This window comes from Copadichromis virginalis, linkage group LG22 (genome assembly GCF_057382275.1).
Source record: "Copadichromis virginalis isolate Kocher_CV1m ecotype Utaka linkage group LG22, C_Virginalis_male_GT1.1, whole genome shotgun sequence".
NCBI lineage: Eukaryota > Metazoa > Chordata > Actinopteri > Cichliformes > Cichlidae > Copadichromis > Copadichromis virginalis.
In genome coordinates, this window is record NC_140638.1 from 928,267 (window position 1) to 934,272 (window position 6,006).

Here is a 6,006-nt window from a genome sequence, read left to right on the forward strand (position 1 = left end):
ATGACTGAAACCAGCCCACTGAGGAACAATGGGCTGGGAGGTCAGTTCCTTAATCCTAATTATGCAAATTCTCATGACCATTGATCAACAACCACTGATCAAAGCCCACTGATCAATGACCATGAGTCCCATTCACAGAGAGTTGGGGAATGGCTGCAATCACAGCATTGTAAGATGGTGACAGATGTACCCTTAGGCCACTCCTCCTGTCAGGATCCTGGGACTGGGCGACCCAGGATCCCTGGGCAGTCATGGACCTGTGTATTATTATTATTATGTATTTTTGGTGTCGTTTCCCCTTCTCTGTGCGTGTACATATGTGTGTTTCTCTGTGCTGTGTTAGTCTGTGTCCCACTCATATGTTTAGGCGAGGTATGGGTGTGTATGTCTGCGGGTGTGCCTGGAGGATGGAGCTCGGCCACCTGCAGGCCTGAGGGGTGTGGCCCTGCGGAGGGACTGGCCACACCCGAAGCCACACACCTGCCGCTGATCAGGGCTCGTCGGGGGAGCTACTTAGGAGAGTCTTGGAGCTCCCACCGACGCGGGATCATTGAGTTATCGTACCAAGTTAGTGTGTCAGCATATGTCTGTGTTGTTCGTATATGCCCGCCGAGGGTTAGTGTTGACGGCTGCCTCTATGGTTTCCCTGCAGGAGGAGGAGTGGTCCGGAGAGGCAGCACGCACGGGGGTGCGGAAACACAACAGCGGGGAGCACGAGCACAGATATCGGAGGGAAGCACGCACACGGGGTTCGAGGGAGCAACGGGGAGTTATTGTGTTTACAGCTTTCCACTGTAAATAAAGAGCACTGTTTGCATCGCAGAGTCTGCGTTTTGGGTCCTCCTTTCCCCACATCCCCACGGTCTGCCAGCCAGACCGTGACAGAATGATCCCGCCAACCACCATGGACCCAGCAAACTCAGGAGTTGCCACGGAGGAGAGATCGCTCACGCAGCTATGGGATTACTGCCGGAGCGTAATCCAGGCTGTAGACCCACACAAGAGACATATACAGGTAGTGTTCTTTGACAATTATCTCTCATCCACTACCCTCACCACGAACATTCTGGACATTAACAAACTTAGGCACCTGGTCGCTAGTTTAAGGGAGAGCTCGAGTTTTGAACTATTTGGCTTGGGTGGTCCGAGCATGGACAGTTCGGCTGCTCTCCTAGAGACTCTAGCCGCTTGGTTTTTCACGCGTCGGCGGAGGGCTTTCCCGTCGATGCTCGCGGCACAATCGTTTGATCCGCCGTTACGGAAGGCATGCCGCACTCTCTACCATCATCCCGTTACGCCTCAACCCACTCCTGCGGTTTCAGCCCGGTCAGCTGGCAACGGACCAACAGCGCTCATCACCGCAGTGAGTAAACCCGACTCATTTGTTTCTATTAATCCTGTCATTGAAAATCAAAACACAGATGAACAGCAGAGGACTGTTTCCGTACACCCGGCCCCGCCTTCACGGAGGAGAAGGCGTCCTCGCAAGCAGCGTTCAGCCACCTCTACACTCACTCCTGTGCTGGTCGAAGGCTCAGGACCAGCGGCTCTGGATGCCACAGTGAGTAAAATGGACTCTGCCGGTGTCGTAAATTCCCTTCCTGTGAACATGGACATAGAGACTATAGCCACTACGGCAATTAACAATGGAGAAACTGTAAGAGGTGTAACTGAACTCCCAGTGGGGATTTTTGGACCACCGACGGACGAAGGTGGCCTGAGTGCTAATACTGGGGCAGAATTTTGCATAGACAGCCCTGAGGTAGTTAGCTCAGAGTCGGTGGGGTCAGAAACTGTTTGCTTTACCTCCAAAAACTCAGAAGATGTTCACTCTGAGACTGTGAGCTGGGAGCTAGGGAGTTCACAGCATACAGACCCAGATGACTTTTTGGCTCAGTCTGGCCATATGGAGACAGAGGTTCTCCCCAGGGCTTCCCCAGAGGCCGAACTGGAGGCCTCAGTTGCCTCTGGACCCCTGGAATTTGTTGAGCCAGCTGTAACATTCTCATCCTCTCCACCCTTCATAATAGCCATATCACCCTCAACTCAGTCCGCTGCCCAGCTAGTAACGGAGTCTGCTGCCCAGCTGGTGACTGAGTCTTCAGTCCGGTCAGCCTCTCACCTTCATCCTCAGTTGGAGGTCGATATGCCTGCTGGACCACCTCTGCCATCATTTCACCCGTCTGTCCCTGCATCGCTGTCCAGTCCACCGGGAGCAGCTGCCGCACCATCATCACCTTCTCCCTCTGCAGCTACTTCTCCACCAGAGTCCCATCAGACTGCAGCGACCGCAGCACTCTCGGCTTCGCCATCTGCATCACCTACTCTACCTTCACCTTCCCCACCTGCAGACACCGCATCACCATCTTCAGATCGACCGTCAGTAGCTGTAGCGCAGCCGGAGGTGCTCAGGGTGCTCGGAGAGCGGGAGGAGCCCGCACCGCCAGCTGTGGAGCCCTGCGAGCCGGAGCAGGAGCCCGGCGAGCCGGAGGAGCGGCTCAGCGTGGCGGAGCCGGAGCAGCTCAGCGAGCAGGAGCAGCTCAGCGAGCAGGAGCAGCTCAGCGAGCAGGAGCAGCTCAGCGAACCACCAGCAGAGGAGCTCGGCGAGCGGAAGGAACAACCGGCGCTGCCAGCCGAGGAGGAGCTCGGCGAGCCGAGGGAGCTCTCGCTGCCAGCAGCCGAGGAGGGGCCCGCTCAGCCGGAGCCGGAGGTCAGCGAACCGGAGGGACCTCCACGCCTGGCGCGGCCTCCACGCCATCCACGCCATCCACGTCCTCTGCATCCACGTCAGCGACCAGCGCGTCATGAACCGTGTGCCACACCTCGCTGTTGCTCACCGGAGGAGCAGCGCCGCCACCGGACCCGTGGCAGGCCGCCGGAGGAGCAGCAGCGCCACTACCGCCTCTGGATCCCGGGCAGGCCGCCTGGGGAGCAGCGCCCCCGCCTTCGGACCCGGGGCAGGCCGCCGGAGGAGCAGCAGCGCCACTACCGCCTCTGGATCCCGGGCAGGCCGCCTGGGGAGCAGCGCCGCCGCCATCGGACCCGGGGCAGGCCGCCGGAGGAGCAGCAGCGCCGCTACCGCCACTGGATCCCGGGCAGGCCGCCTGGGGAGCAGCGCCGCCGCTACTGGGCCCGGGGCTCGCCACCGGAGGGGCAGCAGTGCCGCCGCCACTGGAGCAGTGGCAGGCCCCCAGAACCGTTTTTCTGCTGTTGCCGGACCCGTGGCTGCCCGCCGGAGCTGCAATGTCGCCACCATTGGACTCGAGGTAGGCCCCCTGAACTCTTTTGTTATGTTGATGGGCCGCCTGAGACTGTTTTGTGGCATTTTTTCTTTTTGTTGCTCCGCTGCGGGATGCGCGGTCGGACTCTGGGACTGTGACCTTGGGGGGGTTGTTTTCTTTGGGGGTTTTTGCTTGTTTTGGTTCTGCCCTCCGTCCTGGACCTCCCGCCGCCCGCCCTGGGTTGGTTGTACTGTTTTTGGTTTGTGTTTTTGGGTTGTCGGGAGCCGACCCTTAGAGGGGGGGTACTGTCAGGGTCCTGGGACTGGGCGACCCAGGATCCCTGGGCAGTCATGGACCTGCGTATTATTATTATGTATTTTTGGTGTCGTTTCCCCTTCTCTGTGCGTGTACATATGTGTGTTTCTCTGTGCTGTGTTAGTCTGTGTCCCACTCATATGTTTAGGCGAGGTATGGGTGTGTATGTCTGCGGGTGTGCCTGGAGGATGGAGCTCGGCCACCTGCAGGCCTGAGGGGTGTGGCCCTGCGGAGGGACTGGCCACACCCGAAGCCACACACCTGCCGCTGATCAGGGCTCGTCGGGGGAGCTACTTAGGAGAGTCTTGGAGCTCCCACCGACGCGGGATCAATGAGTTATCGTACCAAGTTAGTGTGTCAGCATATGTCTGTGTTGTTCGTATATGCCCGCCGAGGGTTAGTGTTGACGGCTGCGTCTCTGGTTTTCCTACAGGAGGAGGAGTGGTCCGGAGAGGCAGCACGCACGGGGGTGCGGAAACACAACAGCGGGGAGCACGAGCACAGATATCGGAGGGAAGCACGCACACGGGGTTCGAGGGAGCAACGGGGAGTTATTGTATTTACAGCCTTTTCACTGTAAATAAAGAGCACTGTTTGCATCGCAGAGTCTGCGTTTTGGGTCCTCCTTTCCCCACATCCCCGCGGTCTGCCAGCCAGACCGTGACACCTCCATTCAGAGATGGTCTTTCCCTTTTCACGTAAATGGCCTCCTTGACTCCGCGCTCAAGATGGTCATGAGAATTTGCATAATTAAGATGAAGGAACTGACCTCCCAGCCCATTGTTCCTCAGTGGGCTGGTTTCAGTCACTGTGCAAATGTACTGTTTATAAGATTGAAACCTGCAGTCAGCTGAGACTGAAGACGTCACCTGATGATGGCGAAGCGTTTCTCCCACAAAACGCTGCGTCCAGATGAACAGAATCAACCTTTGGAGATTTGCTTACCTGGATGATTGAGCATCAAGACATACACAAACTATGCTTCTGGTAGTTTTACTGACTGCAAGCTTTTTATGCAGTTTTGCATTTAACATGTTAATTCAGCCTTTTTTTAAACTCTTAAACAAAGTCTGTAAAAACATCTGTGAAGTGTATAAATGTTACTTATTTTTACCTGTTCTTGATCATATTAATTCAGACCGTTTCTGAAACTTGGTAATTTGCCTCAAAGGTAAAAGTTACGAGTAGTTCTTCAAACACGACGTGATTCAAAAACAGATTTATACACAGACACGGTCCTCTACTCGCCCCACGTCCCTGCTACATTGGACAGCAAAGACGAGAGAACTTGGCAACCAAATAAAGAAAAGATGAGGAGGCGATGTGAAACCGTGGCAACAGCACAGAGCCTGAAACATCTGCTAATGTTAACACAGCTGTTCAGAGTCACGCTCGCGCTCTGACGCCTGTGGATGCTAACATGCAGATTGGTTATAGTTTCACTGGTGTTGGAGCCGCAGGCGTCTCTAATCCCAGAATCATCAAAGTCAGGGAACGTGCATGTAAACAGACACTCGGGCTGAGAAGGACGAAGACGCAGGTAGAAGCAGGAAGTGATAATACCCAGGTCAACAAAAGGACAGAAGACACGGGGAAAGGTAAACGGTAAGAAACACAAGCGAGGAAATTCATTAAATCTGAATTATTAATTACTAAAATACTTAATAGAAACCCAAATAAATCACAAACTATTTCAGATGAGGATAAAACCACATTCCAATTTGAATTTGTCTCGATGTTCAATTTAAAATGTGAGCCATAAATTTAGATGTAACCTTTGAATAGGCTGCTGCAGCTTGGACCTTATATTATCTCCAAAAACTGTTTTTGGGGGAAAAAAAACTTCTGCAGCTCAGACATTCAATCAGAGCAGAAGTCCTGTGTCACCAACAGGAAGAACACATTGGTTCAAAGGTCTGTAGGATTTTGGTAGATGTGATCATACAGTGAAACTAACAGATGTTCGTTTTAATGGAAAATGAAGCCCTGTTTTCTTTGTATTACTGCGGGACCTTTACCTTACAATATAAAGTGAGGCGATATCAATGGACACACAGGAAGCAGCAGCGTTAGCTCTTGCCTCCAGTTCGCCGTCGTCTCTGCCTGGCGGCGGCTGCCCTCAGGAGTGATGATGCACTGTGGAATGGAGGATCTCTCTTTTTTTTACAGTGCAGACTGTTGACAAAGGCCCAGCACTCGCTGAGATTAATGGGATGATAATTTGCCATTAACAGCTTGAACCCGTGCACCAGCTGGCCTGGAGTAGCACCAAATAGCCACAGTCTTGTCCTAAATCTCCAACAGGGTGGCAAACAACAAACTGTTGAGAGGACGACGGCCAAGCGGCGCTTGACCAGGTGGCGTGCTGCTCGAAATCTTCCACCACAAACACACGAGCACTGTGTGTGTGTTGACATTCAGAACAGCTTTCACTTCCTGCCTGTTTCCAGCATCGGCTGCATTACAAGCA

General features: G+C 54.0%; 1 pseudogene; it reads left to right on the forward strand.

Moving 5' to 3' along the window:
- Positions 1-285: 285 nt before the first annotated feature.
- Positions 286-2,808, forward strand: LOC146682321 (uncharacterized; annotated as a pseudogene).
- Positions 2,809-6,006: the final 3,198 nt, after the last annotated feature.